The following is a 26,955-nucleotide window of genomic DNA, read 5'->3' on the forward strand; positions in this document are numbered from 1 at the left end:
TGTAGTATATTATTTATAGGCTAATGAAAAAATTTACATTAGAAAAATATGTTTGCTTTTTGAGGATTAAAATTTAAATACATACTATCAGGCTTTTGTGGTATAAATTATTCATTTCATCGACATTATTGTTTTGTTTACATTACCCATGAAATAGAATTCTAAGAGAAGCAAAGCAATTGTGTGAATAGACATGTAATTTTTCATCCAGTTTTATATATTTCCTCTGCTAAATAGGGCATGCAGCTTATTGGACAGTGCATAAGACACAGTTCTCCCCATTGGTACCAAGTTGGCAGATAATTTGGTTTGAATCCTGCCTAGAGATTGCTTGTACACTTCTTTACATTTCAACTCAGATCTTCTAATGGTCATCTGTTATGCTTGATTACATGGATGAAAGCAAGGAGATCATCTAACTAAATTATCAAGTTAAGGGCATAGTGTCTGTACAAAGTAAAAGTGTACAATTCAGAATAAAGCATGCAGCTGATTTGCAATGAAGTTTGACACTTTTAAAAGAATACAAAAATGAAACTTAAATTCTCTTCATGAAAATGTTCTAAGGGGCAATCCTCTGCAACACCAGCAAGCACAAAGCAATGAGACTCAAGATGGTTTGGGGGACAGAAATGTCTTTGCATTCCCGTGGTGAATATCGTTAATGCTAGAATGCCCTGACAGAAGATACCACACCTTTTATAGAAACTGATGGAGGTGAGTTTCATATATGTTTTGGTATACTATAAACAGAAAATGATAACCCTGATTATTATAGCTTTTTCCAAGAATACTTTTTTGCTGTTGTTGTTCCAAAACACCATCATCTCCTTCAATGTTTCTTTTGAGACAGTAATAATCAGGTTCACATTTTGGCAGCAATCCAGTTGGTTCTTTCATGGCTATAAGTAGCTCACTTTGGAAAGTCCAAAATTTAAAATGAGTAGTACCCTTACCCTTGATATCTAGGCCTTGGTTCATCCATGCTCCATTTTTCTCACAATGATTCAAAAATGTCAGCAAAGGTTGCAGATTTGTTAGCATAATCTTGATTTTCCATATTCCAATGTCCTACTTCCATGTATACAGCTTTGCAGAGAGAATCTGATACCTAATTTCTACTCAGAAATTTGAGGGTAGTTAATTTCATTTTGTCATTTATCTTTTTCTCATTATTTGCTATCTTTTAGTGAGAATTTTATGTGTGCCATCTCTACTGACAATTAACTGCTGCATTTTCTTCTAGAAATGCAAAAAAAATCCCAATATCCAACCTTTCCAATGTTTTTAAGGATTAGACAAAATGATAGATGTGAAGTGTTTAGAAAAAATACCCAGAAGATAATAAATCAGAACAAAATGCGCTTCTATTCATCCATTTAATAAAGATAAGAAACACATACCACATGCCCAAGCAACGTTCTAGCCACTAGAAACTCAATTTCAATTAAGACAGGTCAGAATCATATTCTCAGAGTGGCCATTTTAGTGACAGATTACAGAAATGGAATAAATCAGATTGCATGAGCAATGAGACTATTTTCTAAATGAGGAAACTGAATCTGAGAGGAGATAGTTCAACTGTTCAACATTACACAACTAAATGGAGACTGTCATATCTAGTAACACGTCATTTAACTTCATGGCATTGTAAATTTCTATTTTTCTTTCTATTGTTGATTTTGTATCATGGCTTTTCATTTGAGGGGATGTACAGTAGCTGTGAAATGGAGACTAACATCCAGATGTGAGGATGCAGTGTGGTATGCATTTCTGTTTCCAGACAAAGATGGACTTACAATGAAACTGTTTACTATATCTTGACAATACGATTCTGGACTCTCTGCCATTGTCCATGCCCGCAATGATGGACATATGACTGAATATGAAGAACTATATGTTAGTAATGATATAGAGGAACTAGGTGGGGGGGAGGGAATTAGGAGGGGATAAGGGAATATGGAACTGTATCATAAAATGATAGCAATAATAAAAAAAATAGAAACATAAAAAAAATTACACAACTAAAATAGAGTCCAGACTAGAATTTAGGATGATTGTTATCATCCAGGTGCTAATGTGCTCATTATTATTTCTGAAATATTACCCCATTGTAGCCTGCATCGATTACCCTTTCTACTCCATCCTCTAAAGGCACTATAACATATTAACTATTACCAAAACCTGATTCTGCTTGGAATTAATTTTAGCAGTTAAGGGTTCTCAATGTCCACAGCTTATTTAAATAACTTGGGTATCTGTAATTTCATACTGATGCCTGGGTCCCCTTCAGAGATTCTGCTTTAGTTATTCTGGTGTGAAACATGCAAAACAGTCTTTTAGAATATTCTACATGTATCCAAAAAATTCGTCATTTAGCTGCCTCTTTTCAAAGTTTATCTTTTTTTTGGAAACTTGAATTCTAAATTCTTTGGAAATTCCTATTATGAGAGATCACTTCTGCCTTTTCCTTGAGAAAAGTGAAGTTTTCTGTCATCCAGGTGGCCTCTTCCAACTTTCATCAATGCCTTGTGGTTGTGAAATACTTCCATCTTTTTTACGATAAAAGCTACTTCCCTCTAGATGGCCCTTCTGGATCATCTCCCAGCCCTGTGTTTTGTTCCTGTCTCTATAATAATAATAATAATCATAATAAAATACTGTACTTCATTCCAGTGAGCATCCTATAATTCACTCTCTGTTGTAGCTAAATTTCTGAAAAGTATTTCTCCATTGTGTCCACACTTATTCACCTGCAAGTTTTATTCATTGGTTGCATTTCTATCCAGTCAGTGCATTCACATGTTACAGAATATATAATGCACAGCTTGATATGTAAGCACAACACTATCTTTTTTTGGCATTATTTTGCCAGTATTTTTTTCAGTGGGCTTACATAATGTTGCTCATGAACAAGAATCAACACCAAGTCTGACAGGCACTTTCTCACAGCTATTTCATGCTTCCAATGAGTTTAGGCTGATCTCAATGCCATCACGCACATCCTGCAAAGACATAGATCTTGAGCATTTCAATCAGGAGTCAAGCATTGGTCTCCCATGTCTCATAATCGCAGGCAACAAGCTTTCTGAGTGTCCCTATGGAAAATTCTTGTGTACCAGCACTGTGACAAGGGAACATGGTGAATCACAAATCTCCAAATAAGCCAGTTCCCTTCCCATTATTCAACTCACTTTTCTAATGGAAGGTAATAGGAAACATTGTACATTTAGAATGGAATACATTCTCACATTATTCCTTTATTGCTTCACCCGAGTCTACTGAGATCAATCCTAGCAGCACTGTGCTACAATCAGACATCATACGTCTCATGATGTGATGGAATGCAGTGTTCTTACTTAAAAAAAAAATTGAACCTAAATCAAATCAGCCTCTAGATTTAATTTAGAGTTTACAGGAAATACATGGCAAAAAGGAACAAGTTAAACGATACTACTAGAAAACACACAGCTGAAAAATGTAAGAAGCTTTATAAGACAAATGACTTAGTTTCTTCAGAAAAATCAATGCAAAGAAAAAAAAAAGAAATGGAGATATGGAGCTTTTATACAATAAAAGAGACTTTAAGGACAAAAGTGCCAAATATGATAAGTGAACCTTTTTTGGAACCTATTTAAACAAACCGTAAAAACATCTTTGAGAGAATGAGTGTATTTTAATGTTGTCTGGTTACTAGAATACATTACGAAGCTATTTTAATTTCTGATATAAAAATAGCATACGTGTCATGTAAAAATTACTCGTTAATAGAGGCATAATAATGTACTTGCCTGTAAAGTGATAGATATAATGTATCAAGTTTAAGAATTTCCATCTTCTAAAATTTTGGAGATCAAATAGTGAACTGTGGTTGATCCTAGGACTAGGACCTAGGACCTGGGACCAACTTCTCTGTGCAGAATTAAAGATTTCTATAACAAATAAGTGATATCAGCTTTTGCCTTATCAATTCCAGTGTTTATTGTTATTTAATTTTGTTGACTCTCTGGTATCTGTACATTTAAACTCTTCTTTGATCTCCCATATGATTTTGCCATTGGTTAGATACAATAACCCACACAGTAGATGATTACCAGCTTGGTATTTAACTACAGGTTCTCAACAGCTCCAGTGTCAGAAACGTATCTGAAATTAGACCTACTTAAATCTTCAGCATCAAAGGAATATCTCTGGGTGTGTGGCTATTCAAACCACCATGTTTCTGAGCAATTAAGAAATAACAGGGCATGTGCTTTTAGTCATGATAAAACAATTTTTGACATTGAATTGTTACACATACTACACAAATCATAAGGATATGACTGAATTTTTTCAGTAGCATTTAGAGACGGTCATGGGTAATGGAATTAATAATATTAAGTATATCAAGCCTGCAGAAATCACTAAGTCCAGATCAGAAGGCAGCATCCTATTTGCCTTTTGACTACATCTTAGCATTACCTCAAAAATTCACCAAATTTTATGGGAAGTAGACTTATCTATTTTCCTAATAGAATGAGATCTGGGAAAGACAAGTGCGGGGTCTCCCCCACAGATTCCTTTAGTACCCCCATTGCCGGAGGGGGTGAGCCTGGTGCCCGCAACCCAGACTCCTCGCCCACAAGAGACAAACACGGTTTCTGTCTAAGCAGTTCTGATTTATTGGGGAAATTCAATTTCTTATATAGGGTAAGGGATAGCCTCAGGCCAGGAATTTCAGGAATTCCAGGAGGGGAGAAACTAGGAGCCAATTACTAGGAGGGTGACTGCAGAAGCCACCTCCCATAGGCCGGGGTAGGTGAGTGAAATGGCTCTGGCCAATCAGTCTTTCTTTGAAACATGTGACTCCCGCCTTGGTTCATGCCCAGGACTCTGTCCTTGGCCACCATCTTGCCCGCCACAGGATTTGTAATCCAGTGACCTTGACTGTTAGTGACCATCTTATTGACTTAGTGACCTCTTTGCCCCGAGCCCCACAGACAAGAAATATTGAACATTCAATATCCTAATCTGTAACAGTGATTCTTACCAAGAAATATCCAGCCAATTTATCTAAGGATTACCTGGTATATTTGCTAGAGATACAAGCTCTGGGATCCTCTCCTGAAGATTCCAGAGATTTATTTAGAAGGCTGTCATCTTTTTTTTTTTAACAAGCTCCCCAAATGAGCATATTTTCTATTTTTATGGGAACCCACGTTTGAGAAATGATATGCTAAAATAATGTCTCACTCAAGGTATGGTACACATAGATATCATTTAAGTGTCATCAGTAACACTGTTCCTGGAAAGTGACTTATGTAAAAAGTCACAAAATATTCAGATAGTTAGAACAGTTACATATTTGCTCAGGTTTGATCAGCCTGAGAGACTCTGCTTGCAGAAGTTCTCAGTGTTTTTTGGTTGGGCAAAAGGAAGAAGAAAAGACAAAAACCAGAGGCTATTATTTAATTATTTAATATTCAATTGAGTAATTTAATTTTTAGTATAGTAGGGATTCATTATTTTAATTTTTTAAGATTTATTTTTTATTACAAAGTCAGATACACAGAGAGGGGAGACAGAGAGCAAGATCTTCCATCTGATGATTCACTCCCCAAATGACTGCAACGGCCGGTGCTGAGCCAATCTGAAACCAGGAGCCAGGAGCTTCTTCCGGGTCTCCCACATGGGTGCAGGGTCCCAAAGCTTTGGGCCGTCCTCAACTGCTTTCCTGGGCCACAGGCAGGGAGCTGGATGGGAAGCAGGATTGCCAGGATTAGAACCAGCACCCATATGGGATCCCGGTGCATTCAAGGAGAGGGCTTTAGCTGCTAGGCCACACCACCAGGCCCATTATTTTAATTTTTAAAACCTCCTTTGTAATTCTAATATAAAACCAGATTTAAGAATTACTGGTATTGAGATACACAATAGCTAGTTGAAATTTTTGGCTGGGGGCACGGTGGCGCAAGTGGTTAAGTCCTCGCCTTGCACGCCCCGGGATCTCATATGGGCGCCAGTTCTATCCCGGCAGCCCCGCTTCCCTTCCAGCTCCCTGCCTGTGGCCCAGGAAAGCAGTCGAGGATGGCCCAAAGCTTTGGGACCTGCACCCGCATGGGAGACCTGGAAGAGGCTCCTGGCTTCGGATCGGCATAGCATCGACCGTTGCACTCACTTGGGGAGTGAACCATCGGATGGAAGATCTTCCTCTCTGTCTCTCCTCTCTGTATATCTGCCTTTCCAATAAAAAAAAATAAAAATAAATCTTTTTTTTTTTTTTTAGTTTTTTTAGTTTTTTTTTTTTTATTGTTGCTTACATTATATTATGTAGTACAGTTTTATAGGCGCTGGGTATCCCCCCCACTCCTCCCATACCCCTCCCCCCATGGTGGATTCCTCTTTTAAAAAAATTATATAAAAAAATTTTTGGCTGATATGTATATTGTACATTTTAAAGAATGAAGCTGACAGGTCCACTATGCCATAAGATATAAAACACAATAGTTCAAACTCTTTCCCATTTTCCTCTCAATACTTATGCAAATTTCCTCTATGTTAAATGGTGTAGACGGGGTAAGATTCAGTTATTTTTCTTGGTCACTTTTGACCAATTGGTTGCCTTCTATGTTAATTCCTATGTGGGGCCAACTCTTATCCAGCCAGGTAACGGAAGTCAAGAAGGTATATTCCCTAAGGAGATTCCTACCTCCTTTGGGATGTGTCTTCCATTACCTCCTGTGAAGAGATAGATTTACAGATCAACCCATAGTTCTGGATCTCGCAAATACTTCTCCAGGCCTTAGGACTCTTCCAGATTACTAAGCCTAAAAGTTCCTCCTATCAGTTCCTATTTGACTTAAATGAGTTAGCAAAAAGGGTATAAAGCAATAGGTAACTTGGAAAGTGCTGTCTAAAGGAGTTTTACACAATTCCCACCCATTTAGATAGGCCCTTGTCGAAGACCTAAAGGGCCCATTTCTTGGCAAAGTGGAAAAACATAAAGCATAGATGATTTGCTAATCTGTTCTCATACCTGAGAATCCAGTTTTGAGCATCTGACCAGCACCCTGAACTTTATTACAGAATGTGGCTACCTGCTGTCCAAGGGAAACATGCAACTGGTAAGTTAAGAGGTAAACTATTTAGGGCTTACCCTATCTCTGGGGTACAAAGACTGGCCTCAAAGAAGAGACAGCCTAGGCAGCAACTTTCTGCCCCTACAACCTAAAGATAGCTATGTCGTTTCTCAGACTGACAGGTTATGTCTCTCGAGAGCAAACCAGAATAATGTCTCCTCATTAGAGAAAGAGAACAAAACATAGTCTTTATCCAGTGAAAGGTCATCATGACCAGGACTCCTATGCTAGTGTTGCAAAACCCAGTGCTTCAGACAGAGCAGCCCTTACATGTTAACTGCTACACAAGGTAGTATCTACACTACACTCCATTAAGAGTGTTGTTTATGGTTCAAAGTGGATAGATCAGATACAAAACCATATTCACCATTTCTTGTATAATAAGGTTAGACAACTCTAGAAGCAGGCTGAACATGATTGGAATTTCTGCCACAGCATTGGGTTAGGGAAAGCCTGACTGTTGCTTCACCTTGGCCTTACAGCTTCCATTCCCTCACTGCTGCTCTTTGGACTATCGGTCTTCAATGTACTGGTTCATTCTGTCTCTAACAGAATACAAACTGTCCAGCACCAGATGGTCGTGAGGCAGGTCTTCCACTCATTGGATGACCAGCCATAGGGACAATACAGGACAATCTTTTCTCAGGCTATCTCCAAACATCATCATATGGTCAAAAAATACCCATAACCAACTCTATATCCATATGCCAACTTGAAGAATCTACATAAAATCTTCATTCTCTGCACCCCATAAGATAATAGGCTATTTCTCTTGAGGGAAGAAAATGAACTAAAAAGGTATCAACTTATGTGTATCACAGGACCTTAACACTGGGCATTTTTGTGCAGTTGAATGGGGGAAGAATCGCATCTTGGAAGCATAGCAGCATTTACACATCATCCTGGCCCTTGGTTTATAACCTTGTTAGCTGTATTCCAGGAAAAGCCCTTCACACACAATATCCCAGAGGAGGGAGTCAGGGATGGGGGAAAACTGTGGCCATACTCATATCCACAAAAACTCCAGGCTTAATGCAGACTGGACTCAGTTCTTTCCTGAGATGCTTGTCGGGCCTATCAAGTATATACTCACATGTATATGAATAATGTATATATTATCTTTACATGAATGTCTATAGAAAACTCAGCTACTCTGCCTCTACTTGGATATCTCAACTTTATTCTGATCTTGGCAGCAAAAAAATAAATAAACATTAAACAAATTTAGAGTTTTCCTGCTGCCTTAAGTACACTGGAGACTAGTTCAGAACACCACCTTATGGTATGTAGAAAGTTCAATGATTTCCATGAAGTTCTTCAGGTCCAGAGTTCTTATGTGCATTTGTGACCATGAATTCCATGTGCCCCCTAAGTTGCTGTAAGAGGTGAGATCTAAAAAGCCATTAATGCTGCCCCTGTTCTGCATCATGCTTACAGAATACAGAACTCAGCACATTTCTCTAAACTGCATAAAAGATCATTTGTATAACAAATGTGTTAAAATACTGGGGCATATAAATGGATATGAGAGACACAAAGAAAAATTCAAAGGAAATAACAATATCTATTCTATATAATAGTCTCTTCTTGCTTTTTCCAACTCAGACTTCAGCCTCCTATTTAATTTTCTGTGGAATACTGATTACCCTATCCCTGCAGTAAAGAAATTCACAGTAAATGTATTTTATTATATATTACATGTTTATGTATATGTGTGTACATATAATAAAAATTCCATGTAACAATTTTAAAATTTAAAACTCAACATTTCCTGAAATAGATTCCAAACTGCAATACCTTTTGTCTGCCGAATATTTTAGAATATTTGAGCAGCTCAATAAAGTCAAAACTGTTATCTATGAGCAAGATGAGAAAAGAAGATGTTTGATGCTGTAAAAATTCAAAACAAACTAAAGCTATTCACAGATAAAATAATTACCAACTCTAAGATGAGAGAGTTTATAGAACGGAGAGTCCAACAGCCTGTAAACATGATGATATGCTGAAACTCACTAATTGCTGAAGAAATGTGAATTAAATCCCAATAAGATGCAAATTAAAAGCATAGTGAAATACTACTTCACACTCAATATGCTCAGAAAAATACTACTAAGCTGCATCAAAGATGTAAAGAGCACAATTTAGTTGACATGAATTTCTCTGTAAATTAGGGCCCTCAAAAATCCCCCACTGAATTAACTCTGAATTAGGAAAGTCCCTTGATTCGAAAGCACAGTTTCTTACACAGTACTTATCCTATATCACAAGTACTTTATTTCTTCTATTGACAGTCTTCCTGGTAAGTGTAACAGCCCCATAAAGTCATAGCTGTTTTCCTCTCACAGAGAAGACTTCCATATAGTTACTGTTTCATCATATTTCCTTAAAATGGTATCTATTTGAATGGCAGACTGACAAGGAGAGAGGAGAGACAGAAAGCGATCTTGTCTACTGCTTTACTATCCAAATGGCTACAACAGCCAGGATTGGGTCAGGCTGACACCATCCTGGAACTCCATTTGTGGCTCCCATGTGAATATCTGGAGCTCAATTACCAATTGCTTGTGTCACTTTTTGCTGTTTTCCTAGGTGCACAAGCAGGGAGCTGGATCAGAAAGCAGAATTGCTGGGAATTGAACTCACACTCTGATATGGAATGCTAGGATCACAGGTGGTGCCTAAATCCCCTAAGCTAAAAATGCTGCCCCCTCAGTAATACTTCTTTAACAAATTAAACTATTTTGACATTATTGTTTTGGCAAGTAAAGATGAGGTGTATGCTGATGTTGGCATTAAGAAAATAATATAACATTTCTCTTTCAATAAGTGCACCAAATTTTTAATCAAAAACATGACTCAATGAAATGGAGTTAAATTAACAGAATTTCTGATCTTTGTCAATGCTGCAACTTTAAAAATTTATAAAAATTTTTCCCTCACTCTTAATTTTTTTCTGGATTTTGTGTAAGAAGCCGCTGACTTAAGAGCATCTAATTTTTGTTGTGATGGTCATTGTTGATTCAGTAGCAGTAAATAACCCTTAACAGTATCTTTTCAGCATCAAATACCTATAAGGACAAAATGGTAAAGAACATCCAAGGGGACCTGGTACCATAGCTCAACTGGTTAATCTTCCCCTGCATGCACTGGGATCCCTTATGGGTACAGGTTTCTGTCCTAGCTGCCCCACTTCCCATCCAGCTCCCTGCTTGTGGCTTGGGAAAGCAGTTGAGGACGGCCCAAAGCCTTGGGACCCTGCACACTCATGGGACAACCAGAAGAAGCTCTTGGCTCTGGACCATCTCAGCTCCAACTGTTGTAACCATGTGGCAAGTGAACCAGTGGATGGAAGATCTGTCTTTCCATAAAATTCATCTTTCCAATAAAAACAAACAAATCTTTAGATGTTAAATTACAAACATTATTTTTGCTAACTCAGGTGTTTTGGACATGCAATACATATTTTATTTCCAGTCTTGATCCCATTATCACAAGTTTTGCTTTCCTATTCCAAGTTTTTCCCTTCCCCAGAAATAGAGCAGAGTTTGTGAGCCTTCCCATTCCTATAATTTTTTTTTAAATAGTCTTTTTTTTTTCCCATTGGAAAGGCAGATATACAGAGAGGAGAGACAGAGAGGAAGACCTTCTGTCCGATGATTCACTCCCCAAGTGAGCACAACGGTCGATGCTATGCCGATCCTAAGCCAGGAGACTCTTTCGGGTCTCCCACGCGGGTGCAGGGTCCCAAAGCTTTGGGCCATCCTCGACTGCTTTCCCGGGCCACAGGCAGGGAGCTGGAAGGGAAGTGGAGCTGCCAGGATTAGAACTGGCGCCCATATGAGATCCCGGGGCGCCGGGCCCCATTCCTATAATTTATATCACTATTTCCAACCACCAAAGACAGTATCTAGAAGAGTCCAAGTGTTTCATAAATATTTGTTGTACAGACAAAATGCATTAATTTAGAACATTAAGATCTGAATATACTGAGTCATTCAAACGCCATGTCATAATTGTTTAGCATTGGATGTATTTGTTTCTATGGGATTTTTCTTATGTGTACTTAAATCAGTATGTACCAATACAAGGCCCCAACAGGGGTACATTATACTATAAAATAACAATCTATGTTTAGCTCCCACTTTCTTTTCTCTATAAGCAATTAATACCATTAGGGCTTTGCCAGTCCCCCTCAAATTAATTGAGGGGTGACTGTTGATTGGTCTCAATATACATTTTTTTTTAAAATTTTTGTGTTTGATAAAATGTGTCATTTTGAGTGAGAATGAGATGCTTTCTTTTTTTCAACTCTTTCTTCCTAGAGTATTCATAGTTGCCATATCAGGACCTCCTCAGGAATCACCCACCATTAACCATGCATGTCCCTGTCCCTCCAAAAGAAGCAAATTAACACAGAACTAGTGACAAAGCCAGATTCCAGATACACACACACATGCTCATGTGCTTATAAAAAATGTTAATGGGAGTGTGTATTCTGAAAAACCCATTTATGGTTTTCAATTTTTTTTGGAATAAAATGTATACTGCAATCTAATGTGACAAATAATTGGAAGTATTTTACATTTACAAAAATATTTTTATAAGGGTAGGTGTAGTGCTGCCGCTGCTTGAGCCATCATGTTTTGTATACCCAGGTTTATTACAGAACAATTCACAATAATTAGGATATGAAATCAATGCTTATATTTGATGATTAAAGGAACTAGCATTTTTTACAATATAGAATACCACACAGCTGCAAAACAAAATGAAATCCTGTGTTTTGCAACAAAATACATACAACTGGAAAACAAAAGGTAAATATTGTGTTTTCTCTAATAGGCAGCACTTAATAGAGAATTCAAAAATGTATAGGAGTCCAACTTAAGCCATCAGTTTTTGTGGTAGCATCCCATACAGGAATGCCAATTCCACAGCTACTCCATGACTGTTCTGCTGTCTGTCCAACATCCTGCTAACGCACCCGGCAAAGCAACAGAAGATGCCAAAATACTTGAGCCCCTGCCACCCAAGTGGGAGACCCAGAAAGAGTTCCTGGCTCCTGTTTTTGCCTGGTCCAACTCTATTTTGAGCATTTGGGCAGTTAACCACAGAACAGATCTCTCCCCTCACCCTCTCTAGTATACACACACACACAGGAAAGCATTTTACAGTGCTTTATTTTATATATATACATATATATATATGGCATCCTAGTATTCATTCATCAATTCATCTCATCTTTATACTAATTAAAGCAAGTTGCACATAACACAGCTCTAAATATTTCAGCCTGTAAAACAAGTGGGGTTTTGTTATAGTTCTTTCAAGTTATTTAATGTTAAAGCATAATATAGGGGGCCTAGCAGCTAAGTCCTCACCTTGCATGCCCAGGATCCTACATGTGTACTGGTTCCAATCCAGATAGCCTCGCTTCCCATCCAGCTCCCTGATTGTGGCTTGGGAAGGCAGTCAAGGACAGCCCAAAGCCTTGGGACCCTGCACCCAGGTGGGAGGCCCGAAAGAGTCTCCTGGCTCCTGGCTTCAGATGGGCTCAGCTCTGGCCATTGTGGCCACTTGCGGAATGAATCAGTGGATGGAAGATCTTCCTCTCTGTCTCTCCTCCTCTCCGTATATCTGCCTTTCCAACAAAAATAAATCTTTTTTAAAAAGCACAGTATAAAAAGTATCACCAGCACACAAAAGAATATAATAAAGATTTAAATTCAAAATAACAATGAGAAAGTAGCGATGAACTAGAAAGTGGGTCTTCCACCTTAATCAAAGCTTTCTTTTTGAGTAGTTCAGAGCATTATGTTATGACAGTCCTGGAGTAGTCTACATTTGCTGCAGATGTCCTAGCTGCAACGACTTCATTTCTTGAATCTTGTGCCTATAATATGGGTTCCCACTCTTCACCTACTTCTTCCAAATTTGGGGTATGTTTGATAAATGTTGAAAACGTTCACGGTCCGTCTTTTGTCCAATAACCTTTCTGCAAAGTTTTAATCACCATCAGCATTATACTACTATCATAAGTCTGCCCAGAGCTCTCCTGTAGCTACAAATGAAACCAGCTATCTGCAAGCACCTTACATGCAACATGTAAAAGCGCTGCGGCCATTTCCCTAATCCCAAGGCTTTCCTTCTAGATTATTTCACATTGTCTTTAGTTGGGCCACTAACCATTCACACAATCATTCCAGCTGGATATTTGAGGCTCTCTTTTTCAACTTTTTTGAAATGCAACTGACAAAATTAAATATATGCTATTTTTCTTTATGTTTTGACACTGTATACATTGAGATAAGTGTCAGGATTATATCACTTGGCAAAATTCAACACTCTTTCTTCAAATCTCTTAATTAAAAATGTTAAGTCATATTAAAAAAAAAGTCATGGCTAACATCATAATCATCAATGAAAAGCTAAAAGCTTTACTTTCAGATAAGTGACAAGGCTAGGGTGCGTGCTGTCGATGTTTAGACTTAGTAAAAGGCTGCAAGTTCCAGCCGGAACAGCTGGGCAGGACAGAGAACAGACATCTGAACTGGAAGGGAAGACAAGACTTGTCTTTAACCTGCTCTTTCTCCCAACACAGTTATTACAATATTATATTACAATATTCTGTCATTCAACCCTCCAAATATTTTGAATATGCTCCTGTCTGTTCTCATAATTATAGTTCCCTTACTTCCAGTTTCAATATAATACCTCATTATGCTTGTGGATGAGTAATCAAATTAAAAAGAAAAAAGGAAAGAGGGTAGAAAGTTTCATTATATCCTTCAACCATACATGGAAATATTTTCCATGTATATACTTCGATAAATTTACTTATATATTGGATCGGTACCTAATGGAGTGTGAAACCTGTAATTGCAAAGTGAAATAGGGAGCCTACACTCGGCTCAGTCCTGGCCATTGCGGGCATATGGGGGAATGCAGGCAGGAGGATGAGTGGGAAGTTCCACTGTGCCCCTACATCTGTATTGTAGAACACGTGGAATTGGTCACTTGATGTGTATGTAAACCAGGAAGCTGATCCTCACCAGAACGCCTGTGCTGATGCTGGAGTGTAGAAAAATGCATTTCTGATGCTGATTAGCCACCAGGCTACGCCACTCTGTTCCTGAGTTAACTGCGAGAGTTTTAGATTTCACAACTGGGGGCATGTTTATACCTTGCATCTCACCTGGCCTCCGCTTAATGGCCTCAGAGTGCTTCCATAGTGTAAAGAATGACGGAAAGAAAATTCTCTTCTGCAAGTTCTTTTATCCAAGGTGATGTAACTCAGAAATTTATTTCAAAATACATGTTTCATAGAAAAGGAAATTATTGATAGAAAATCAAGGTAAAGGAGAAATGTTATACATAATTATGTAGAAATATGTCATTAATGTATGTTTGCTGTGTAAATTTTAGACTTTTCTTGTTGCCATCATTCTATGGCTTGTCATAGAATAAATGCTGGATAGGTTTTTAAGCAAATGAACAAGTAATTATACATAAAATTAAAAATAAAATGCAATTTAAAATTAAATCAAATGTCAATAGAGTTCAGCTATATATTAAGTTTTAAAAATAACAATTAATGCCTCCTTATGTAAACTGTGTAAACTCAGGTTGTAAAAAATCATTAACATCTTTGATTTGAAAAACAACATCACAAGTAATTCAGCTGTTTAAAATTTTTTCCATTTGGTCCCAGTGCGGTGGCTTAGCGGCTAAAGTTCTCCCCTTGAAAGCGCCAGGATCTCATAAAGGCAGCAGTTCTAATTCCAGCAGCCCTGCTTCCCATCCAGCTCCCTGCTTGTGGCCTGGGAAATCAGTCAAGGATGGCTCAAAGCCTTGGGACCCTGCACCCGTGTGGGAGACCTGGAAGAAGCTCCTGGCTCCTGGTTTCAGATTGGCTCAGCTCCGGCCGTTGTGGTCACCTGGGGAGAGAAGATCTCCTTCCTGGGAAGATTTTCCTTCCTCTCTGTCTCTCCTCTCTGTATATCTGACTTTGCAATAAAAATAAATCTTTTAGAAAATACTTCCATGTGTCCTAGTTTCCCATAAAATAGATTCTAAAATTTTTTAAATGCCATTTGGATTCATTCTTTTTCTTCTTGTATCTTTATCAATAGACATCCTGCACTTCAGACCTCAGTAACCCACAATGGTCATTGTTTGGTTTATACATTATGCAATTTCGATATATGTAAGTTTTTGTTATAATATACTAATGACCAAGTATATTTTTTTGCCAGTCTCTGCCTATCTTTTTCTCATCCCTATTCTCACAGGCGGTGCGCATTCATGACACAAAACAATATACAGACTGTTTTCTTCTTGAATTTCCCGTCTTGAATTATGGTAGGGCTTCTTCTAGGCATCCAGGAACACTGTGTGTGACAATTGGTACTGTTTTAGTTAGAATTTACTATCTTGCTTTATTTACCTTGGCTATTTATCTCAAGCTGTAATTGATACTCAGTATGTGTTAACTTCATAAATCTTTTAAAAAGTGAAAAATTAGGAAGGAAGGGAGAGAGTTAAAGAAAAGCAAGAAAAAAGGAAGGAAGGAAGGAAGGAAGGAAGGAAGGAAGGAAGGAAGGAAGGAAGGAAGGAAGGAAGGAAGGAAAGAAGGAAGGAAGGAAGGAAAGAAGGAAGGAGCTATAACAATAGACTGATATTCTGCTTACTGTCCTGCAAATGTCACATACCAAGATATGCCAGAGATCCTCATCTATCAAACCAGATATTTGATAGAACCCTTATATATGGTAGTTCTCTCTTCAGTGTTAAAAATTTATATTCAAAATGCTGATTTCTAAGATCAGGGCTGTTCCAATTTTCACTTCTCTCTGGTCCTTCAACTGAAAAGCAGTAATGCTTTTTATGGCAGGTACATTTGCTTCTTAAATTTATTGTCCAGCTATATTCCACTTTAACTTGCAAATTGGCTACTGTGCTTGCAAGAGAGGTTTTTCTAGTCCTCACAGCTCCACAGCCAGGTCTTCTTTTATTCAGGAGGTAATGTATTGGTCCCCTGCGGCCAGAGAGGAAAAGTTGAGCGCTCAGGGCTTCTGTTTCATGCCCAAGCTTCCACTGTTACAACATGCGCAGTCTCACAGCTTATTTATTGCCAGCCACAGCGTTTATTATGCATTTTTCTATCTTCATAGAGAAGATAAATATAACAGCTGATAAAGAGAATGTAAAACAGCATGACAGAGATAGCTTAAATAGAAAAAAGTGAAATCAGGAATTCTGAGAGTGGAAATGAGATATGTCATTTTTGTTTTTCAAGAATCGAATTATACATTCTGTTTTTATACATTCTGATATAATATAAAATTATAAACTTAAAATTTTAAAATAAACTTAAAATTTAAAATATAAAATTATAAAATTTAAATCCATAATATAATTTAAACATCCAGGCTGACAGTCTCATTATATAGTACATTTACCCATCTTCAAGACTACACATCCAAAAAAATATATTCCTGCCCAACTGTGGAAATTTCTAGTTTCCAGCCACTTTTTTGGAGACTCTCAAGTCCAGAATCTCTTTTAGAAATCCAAAAAATTAAGCTTTGGAAACTTAAAAATAGTGTAACTATTTAAAATCAAATTTCAAAGGACTAAATGGTAATTTGATATTTAAAAATTCCCTAAGTATTTATAAGCTCTTCATTTTCAAAATTTGGAACAATCAATCTTCCAGTAGAAATTCATTAAGACTGCTATTTTCCAGTTTTGACTAATAATTTCACAGCAAAGGTAGAAGTAACAATGAAATTATCTCAACACAAGGAACATAATAATGTATGAAAATTTAAATAATCATGAACTCAGCCACATTTAATGATCTTACTGAGTGTCCAGTTTTGTTTCAGAACTGGAAGCAATAAAAATTAGTATACTCTTCTTTTTTTTAGTATACTCTTTTAAGTTAAATGTTCTTAACAAAAGTTAGCAACTGAGCCTTGCACTATAAGATAAAGACTAAGTGGTACATGGTAAGCAAATATAATCATGGTTATATGTGTAATAGAAAAATTCCAACAAGTAAGGATTTTGGTAGTAGAAGACAGAGTAAAAGCAAAAATGACAAATGAGTATGATTGTTTGTACAAGAATATTGTGGTTCTTTCTAAAACTTTATTATATACTGTGTAATTAATAAAATACTAAGCATTCATTTTTTTAGAAAAAAATGACCACACTTTGCTGTGGATTGTTTTAATTATGTATATTATTTTTTGTCAAGAAGTAAAGAGGAGATTTTAAAATTCTTCCTTAAAAAACATGAACAGTGTCTATGGCCATACCACACTGAACAGGCCTGATCTCGTCTGACCTCAGAAAAAACATTAACAGTGAAAAAATGAAATTTTTTTTGCATCTAAATGGATACAATCTGAAATAATTATGCTCAGTGCAATAAACTAGTCTTTTTTTGGCAAACAAAACTTTTTTTTCTAATCAGTGCTAACTAATGCACAGAGCACCAAAAAAAAAATGTAATTTATAATAGGTATGAGAGTGACATTCTGGGATTGGCTTGTATGCAGCCTTTGTTATACTCCTGAGTAGTAAGCTTTTTTACTTTTTTCAGTTTTTTTTCCTGTTCTTTGCTATTATTATTTTCTACCTGCCATATGTCGGTATGACAAGTAAGAAAATTTAATGGAGTGTGAAACATACAGAAAAAACAAATGTATTAAAAAAGAAATATCATGAGTAAGGAGGATTAATCAGTAAGTTTTATAAAACAGTCCATGAAATAATATCAATACAAATATATTAAATGTAGATTAATTATCTACTATTTAATTGGTGCTGGGCTACAGACAAAATGAAGAGGCAGCTCTGAGCACTGACATGTTTATGTGGACACACAGGCCATTAGTATAGATCATTTTAAAATAAATACTTATGTAAATAATTAAACAGTTGGAATTGTGATTGGTGCTTTAAAATAAAGACAGTTTAAGAACTGAAAGATGCTATTAAAGGCCAAATATAAAAGTAATGGGGCTCCCAGAAGGTGAGGAAGGACAAACTGGGATAAAAGGTATATTCAATGAAATAAGGGAAAATTCCCTCATCTAGAGAAAGAATTGGGAAACACCATCCAGGAGGGGCACAGAACTCCCAGTAGGGTTGACCAAAAGCAATTTTCACCAAGACATATGATCATCAAGCTCTCTTCAATCAAACACAAGGAAAAGATCCTTAAATGTGCACATGAGAAAAATCAATTGACATATGAAGGAATGTCAATTAAACTCACAGGAGATCTCTCACAGGAAACTCTACAGGCAAGAAGAGAATGGAGTGACATAGTCCAGATTCTAAAAGAAAAAAAAAATTGTCAGCCTGGAATAACATACCAAGCATAACTTTCCTTTGTCTTTGAAAATGAAATAAAATTATTCCACAGTAAAAGAAAAAAAGTTGAAAGAATATGCCTCTTCCAAACCTGCCCTACAAATAATACTTAAAGATGTTCTCTTGACAGAGAAGAGGAGTAGTGCCTATCAAAACCAAAGGCAAATGTGAAGAACATCCCAGTAAAATGACAATAGAAGACTAAAGCAATGAACAACCCACTGCTAAAATGACAGGACCAAATTATCACCCATTCATATTTACCCTGAATGTAAATGACTTTAACTCATCAATCAAATATTCTAGATCCATAGACTGGATTAAAATAACAAAATCCATCTATTTGTTGCATACAAGAGATATACCTCACAAGCAAAGATCAGTGGAAACTATATCTCACGGATTTTGATTTTTTTTTTAGTTTCATCTCTTCAAAACTCTTATTAAATTCTTCAATGACTCATAGATCATACAACAGCAGCATCTTCTTCAAGAAGGTTTTTGATTTTCTTTTTCACTTCTTCAGTGACACATTAGTCATTCAGTAGCATGTTATTGTTGGTATTGTTCATTTCTTTTTTCTTCTTGTTGATTGGTGATTTTTCATTTAAGGGGATGTATAGTAACTGTGTAATGGAGATTGTCATATCTAGCAGCATATTATTTAACTTCATGGTATTGTAAATTTCTATTTTTCTTCCTGTTATTGATTTTGTATTGTGGCTTTTCATTTAAGGTGATGTATAGTAACTGTGTAATGAAGACTAGTATATCCAGATGTGAGGATACAATGTAGTATGCATCTGTACTTCCAGACAAAGATGGACTCCCAATGAAACTGTTTACTATATCCTGACAATAGGATGCTGGGCTGCCATTGTCCATGCCTGCAATGATGCACATATGACTCTTTATGAAGAACTATACTATTGTAATAATACAGGGGAATTCAGAGATGGGGGAGGGAAGTGGGGAAGGGGTAAGGGAAATCCCAGGGCCTATGAAACTGCATCATAAAATAATAACAATAATAATAAGAAGCGAAATTTTAAAAATCCCCCAAAATAAAAGACTGTGGGAACAGTGCTTGGGAGACCCAGATCAGTGATTAATCGCCTGCAGTTGATTGCTCCCTCTGCTCAGATTCGGGTTTCCTGTTGACACACTCCATGGGAGGCAGAAGGGAATGGTTTGTAGAGTTGGGTGCCCCTCATCTGAGCAGCAGGCCTTGGCTGCTGGTTTGGCTTGGTTCAGCCCTGATTGTTATTGGTATTTGGGGAGTGAAAAATCTCCCTCTGTGTGTTTGTCTGTATGTATTTCCATTTGTCTTTCTGCCTTTCTAAAAAAAAAAGTGAGAATAAATTTAAATCATTTTGAAAAAGAAATATTAAAAATGAAATGTAGTAGTACTATGAGCAAAGTAAATATGGAGGCTTGTTTTACTCTGGACATGATGGAAAAATTAGAACTCATTTTCTTGGATATAACAGTAGCACATGAAGTGAAGATGAAAATATTAGACACAAATAGACCCTGCTTGTCTGTCCCGTGTAAACTCAATCTGAGCTGACCTAACAGTGTAGGAACTTCTCTCTTTTTCTGTGAGTTCCTGAAATGGAGATTCAGTCTTCAAATTTATTTACTATGACACAGCAAATGTACTCAGAACATGTTCTTTGAAAATACAAAAATTAATGAAGCCTCTTATTCTAGGACTGTTGAATTGCTAATTAGGTGCACGTTGCTCCTTCCACTCTCCACTCTCCTTCCCGTTAGTCACTATTGGGTTTCCTCCAGTAGCTAATCTGAAAAACTTTTGAAAATGGCACTTTTCCAAGTCTCAGTTGGAGGATAAAATGTGTAATTGTATAATTTGCTTACATGTGGGTGGTACACACTGCTCAATGGGAGATTCCATTTGCTGACTGAAATTCACATAAGAAATTGTTCTTCCTCACAATTAAGTTTAAAATAGCATAGTTCACCGTGCATTGACTGAGATGCTCTTAATGTTTCCCTCAGTTTGACTGAACTTCAGATGAGCTTCATCCTGATTATAGGTTCCAACATCGTTTTCTTATTTTCTTTTGACAACTTTCAATGGCAATTTTTTTTCTCTCTTGCTTTGATATATAAATCATTCATGAATGAGACGTGTTTTTCTTAAAGACATGTAAGTCATCCCCGTGAAGTATAATCAAGAAACCATGGTATGAATCAAGAGCTCTAACTTATACCTTTTAGAAACCAACTCTAAGTGGATTAAGGATTTAAATCTATGACCTGATAGCATCAAACTGCTAGAGGAAAATATCTGGGACACTCTACAAGACATAGGTGTAAGCAACAAGACTTGTTGGAAAACACCGCAGGAACACAGACAATGAAAGCAAAAAGAAATAAATAGCATTACACCAAGTTCAGAAACTTCTGTACTGCAAACAAAGCATTCAAAGAAGTAAATAGGCAGCAACAGCATGGGAGAACATATTTGCAAGTTTTACAATGGGAAAAGGATTAATATCCAAAAGCTATATGAAGAACTCAAAAAAACTCAACAGCAGAACCATCAAGTTAAGAAACAGGCAAAGAATATGAGTGGACATTTTCAAACTATGAAATTCAAACGGCTAATAGACATAAAATGCTCAGGTTCACTAGCCATCAGGGAAATGCAAATTCAAAACACAATGAAATTTCACCCCATTCCAGTTAGAATGACTATCATACAGAAATCAGAAAATAGTTGGTGGTTAGGGTATGGAGTAAAAGGTATCCTAATTCACTGTTGATGGAAATGTAAACTAGTGCAACCATTACAGAAATCAGTAGCAAGATTCCTCAGACAGCTGAAAATAGAACTACCACGTGACTCAGTCCTGGGAATATATCCAAATGAAATGAAACCAGCATATGAGACAGTTATCTGTGTCCCCATGTTTATGGTAGATCAATTCACAGTAGTTAAGATATGGAATCAATTCAGATGCCCATTACCTGATAACTGAATAAAGAAAATATGATACACATACAATACAAAATACTACTTAGCCATAAGAATGAAATCTTGTCTCTTGCAACCAAACGGATGCAACTGGAAGCCATTTTGCTTAGTGAAATAAACTAGTTTCCAAAAGACAAATATGTGTTCCTCCTGATTTTTGAAAACTAATACTCAGAGTACCAAAAACTACAATCATTTTTTGAACAACATTAACACTCTAGGATTTAAATATTGCTTACAGCCTAGATCCACAATCCTAAGGAATAGTAGAGCTTTTCCCCTTTTTCCTTTTTGTTTATTTTTTTATCCCACTTGTTATGTGTCAATATCTATTGTGGTGTTAAGCTTATGGCTGTAAAGTAAAACAAAAATATGCCAATGTAAAATTATGAGGCAAAAAGGAGGGAAAGGGAAGGGAAGAAGTGGGGTGGGAGGTGTCGATATGCTTCAAAATCTGTACTATGGAATATGTGAAGTTTATTCGCTCCATATAAATAAAATTAAAAAAGGAACAAAGGGCCTTGTTGTCCTAGAGTCTGTGGAAATGTAGCAGCCTAACTTAGATAAGAATCAGTTAGCAAGCACAAATGCCTCCATCTACTTGATACACCTCCAGTGTTTTCATCTTCTCAATCTTCATTGTTAAGAATTCCCTTGCTGGGGTTCCCATAGTAGTATAGTAATTAAAGCTACTTCTCACAACGCTGGCATTTCATATGGCATTGGTTCATGTCCTGGCTGCTCCACTTCCGACCTACCTCCCTGCTAAGGCCTGGGAAAAGTAGCCGGAGATGGCCCAAGTGTTTGAAGCCCTGCCACGTACGTGGAAGACCAGAAAAAGGCAGTTGGCCCAGCTATGGCCACTGTTGCCTGCTGGGGAGTGATCAAGCTGATGGAAGATTTGTCTTATCTCTGTGTAACTGTGACTTTCAAATGCAGATCTTAAAAAAAAAAAGTTTCCTTGCCTCTTGTTTCAGGGGAGTTAAATTTAATCTCTTGCTTCTATTGTAACAATCTTCAATATAAATCTTCAATATATTTTTTTCCCTTGCCTGATTAAGTGACCTTATGAAAATTCTCTTTTACAGCATGAAAGAAATTTTCTTGGGGCTGGAGTGCTTTTAGAAGGACTCACCTGATGCTAACCTCACCTGATGCTGATTGTCATCTATTCTGCAGACACGGTTACCATCTGAGAGTGCTAAACCAGCATTATATTGCAAGGAATTGCACTTCTGTGTAATTGACAGGCAATAGAAACAAAGCTCAAAGTCAATACAACATTAACAAATAAAGTGTGCCTCTTTGACTAACTATAGAACAGGTTTAGGCCTGGTTTCTAAGCCTCCCAAAGGTTGGCCAATTCTGCCTAGCCATTACCAACCCCCAAGATCAACTAGGTGAACATGATTTGTCGCCAAGGAAGTGCAGTTCATATGATAGGAGTACAACTTTAGGAAGGATGCATTTCCCTAAATAACATTATAGTGGGTCCAAAACCACAATAATATTCAATGTTTACATCTACTGTAGCTATATAAACAAGTCTCTGTAACTCACACATAATTGAAAGCCAGTACAATGCTGGTTACAGGTGTGAGGGATGAACATAGCCTTTGCAGCTATAGACAACACACAACTTTATAGAAACAAGTGTATAGAAACTATAGTTCGCCATGTGACTATTTGCGTTAAGTACATATAATCACAGATTTCAGAGGCAAAATGCCAATCTAAAGTACACATTTTTTAATTACAATGCTGGACAATGTCATTAGGCAACGCTAGATTATTGTCTGCAGTGTGCTCTCCAGATGTCACAAAATAAGATAACATAATTTAACATCTTGGCAATACTTTGCATACAATCCAAATGGCCAACTAAGTTATTACCTTTGCCAGAACATCTGACTTTCACATTCTTCTCACTTTGAGATGCCCGGGGCCTGTCTGGAAATCTCATAGTCAGAGGAACCAAACCTGCCAAATCTACCAGGAGACCTTATCCAAGAGCATCCTTTACTCTTGAAACTTGGCTCATCCCAAACAATGAGAACTTGACAGCTTCATCTTATTATCTTTTCAATTAGGTATCAATCAATTCAGATTCTCAAATCTTCTGTATTTTACAAACCATCCAAAAACATATTCCATCTGCCAATTTCCTTGATACTGGAACTGGCTAGGAAATTGACAGTTTATAATTTAAATAATCCTTTTCTCCTCATTCAATTTCAAGGAGCTCTGAGGCCAAACAATGATACTATAACACAGCGCCTTTTCACTGTACCAAGATGACTTAGGCGACCTACATCATACAAGCACATCCATCCTTTTAAAATAATAGTCTATTTCTAAAATTTGTGAAATATACCCTAGGGGACTCTTAGAATTGATCTCTAATTTTCAGTTGTTACCTAGGCACCAGGCCTGTTGAATCAAACAGTTTTAACAAAAGGGCAGATATCAAGAGAGACAAATGGCCACCACATTCTCACAATCCCATGTTCAGAACTCAGAACGAGACACACTCATAACAACCAATTTTGCAGATACCCGCCACTCTCACAGAGGCTGCCACAACCCAAACCTGATGGGAACCCCAAAGCCGGGGTCCCAAACCTCATGAGAACCCAGAAACCTTGGGACCCAAACCTGATGGGCTGTAATGACATCTCATTTGGACCATGACTCAAGAATTTATGCTGTGTCTAGCCTTCTGAAGAGTCCCAGACAAGTGCTCAGAACAGAAACAAACGGTGAGACATAAACTTACCTGTGACAGGGATCCAGACGACCCCTCCTTCAAAAGGTCAGGAAGCCAGGAACGGCTGCTGGGGCCGTGTTAAGTTTCTTCACAGTGGCCTCCCTAGACTAACCAGCTGAGTTCCAGAGCACAGGATGGCCACTGCCCTCTGACCCAGGACCTCAGCCTCGCCAGGGACTCCAAAATGTTGTGGAGAGCGAGAGAAATCACACTGGATGCAAGTATAGGATGCTAGGAGTTTATTTGCCAAGCTTGTTGATGGCAGCTCCTGCTACACTCCGGGAACCACTGTACCGCTTGGCCAAAGCCAGGGATTTTTTTTTCCCCTCCAAAGCCAGGGATTTTTAAACTCTCATTAACACACAGCAGCCAGGGATTTCAAATCAACTCAGGTGGTGTGTATTACAAATCGGCTTGCCTCTTAAGCCTATCAGGCACAGAGGCAGTTAGCTGTGTTTAGTCACGCTCAAAACCTAGTACTGCAATGGGGTGCTATTAGCCAGCTGCACCCTACTACAGCACAGTTTAAATTCTAGAATTTGGCTCCAGTCACTCTTCAAGAAATTTAAATTTAAATTTAGTTTTTGTCTTGCTTAGTTTCTTAATTTCTGTAGATATTTCTACAGGACAATGAGTGATTCCTAATCATTAAAATATAAAATTCAGAATAATCTTTCCCACAACTCCCCATCATATGACTTCTCACTGAATATTTGAATGAAGTAAATTCTATCAGTAGGTGGCCATTGGCAAGATTTCTCTTGCCAGGGATATTAAGAGTGAAAATTGTAACTTAATTCTGTGATCATTTTAAGTGAAATATAAATTAACCACGGGGGGGGTAATAATTTCTATACTGGACAGTGCACTAGATAATATCAATCATAAATTTATGGCCAACGGATGAGAGCTTGCTAGGAAGTTAATTATACAAAATATTTTACAACAGTATCCTCGTGAAAGAACAATATCCAGGCCTATCTAGATTAGGATGTTCAGTATCAGCCTGCCGACACTTGGGTTGACAACCCTGTGGAATATGTGTGTGCACACCTGTCTACCAGGGAAGGGTTGAGCTGTGTATTCTGCTGGCCTTCATCTTCTGGAAGACAGAAGCACCTCTGGACCTTATTTAAAACAAAAATGACCTCACGCGTTGCCAAATGTGCAGTGGGACTTTAAAGAGCACCCACTGGACTGCTAGCCTTAAACCTGGTATTTCCTGGTGGAATATTTCCTTCAGCCAATCTGCCTCCATGACTGTCTGGCTCAATGAAGGACGCTCGCTGACAGTGCCGTGGGCTGGATATCTTAACATATGACTGTGTGGTCAAGGGTGGAGAGGAAATGGGGAAGGGAGAGCAGGGAGGAAGAAAAGGACTTTTTGAAAGATTAAATTTTTAATTAGATAGTTTGAGGTTTCGCATTTTCAACTTTGCAATATGACCTGGTCTAGTTTTCCTAATGTGTCTGATCGTTTGTAATTATCATTCATTTAAAAAATTTCTAACATATTATTTTGGCAAATGTAATTTATTAAGTATTTAAATAGCACTTTAACATCTCACCCTGGTAAGAAATGAATAGAAATAAAAATCTTCCAAATCTGTCTGGGCTCAGACTCACATTTACAAAGTCAAATGACAGCAAGTTAGCTCAGTATAAGGGAAGAAGGGTAAGCATGGTGCCAGCAGCCAGTGACGGGCCTAGCTGGGAATAAAAAGGGCCTGCGAGTCTTGGTCATACACATTCTTACAAAGAGGAGTTGTTTTATTTAAAAAAATTTTTTTTATTGGAAAGTCAGATACAGAGAGAGAAGGAAAGACCGAGAAGAAGATCTTCCATCCCCAAGTGGCTGCAATAGCCAGAGTTGAGCTGATCCAAAGCCAGGAGCCTCTTCCGGGTCTCCCACACAAGCGCAGGGTCCCAAGGCTTTGGGCCATCCTCGACTGCTTTCCCAGGCACAAACAGGGAGCTTGTTGGGAAGCAGGGCCTCCAGGATTCGAACCGACACCCATATGGGATCCTAGTAGTATGGGCCTAGGAGTCTTCATGGCAGGTGAGGACTTAGCCACTATGCTACCGTGCTGGGCCCAGAAAGAGGAGTCGTAAAACCCACAGTACGTGGATTCTAATCTGGTCTGGGGTACTCAAGTTCTGTAATATTTGTCAATTATGTTACTTCAGCCTGAATTTTCTGGTTTAATTGTACAGTAAAGGAAAACTCTATCTGAGTTATTTATCTATGATTAAGCACTGAGAATAAAATGAAATGTGATGCATATTTGTAGCATTACAAACTAACCAGATAATGACCTCTTCACAAGTTCACCAATATACTCTGAGCTATAATAATTTAGTTATATCCATAATGAATATAACTACCTGAGATTTTTCATAGTGCAGTACATGTTCACTTTCAGATATTTTTCACTTAAATCTCTGACCCCAGTCTACCAATTCTGCATCAATTACAGACTTTTATTTATCAGTCTTCTTTACTTTTTAAGTTACATTGTCTGTCACTCTGCTTTTCAAATAAATAAAAAAATAAATCTTACAAAAGAAAAATGCCATCTGCAAAATATCTCATATGCATTAAGGAAGTATGTAGGCAGTAATTCCACAGGAAAGGAAATCTGAACTTAACATAAAAATACACAATATTACTATTATTA

This window comes from Ochotona curzoniae, unplaced genomic scaffold (genome assembly GCF_017591425.1).
Source record: "Ochotona curzoniae isolate NIBS_2020 unplaced genomic scaffold, NIBS_Ocur_1.0 contig_1274, whole genome shotgun sequence".
Classification (NCBI taxonomy): Eukaryota; Metazoa; Chordata; class Mammalia; order Lagomorpha; family Ochotonidae; genus Ochotona; species Ochotona curzoniae.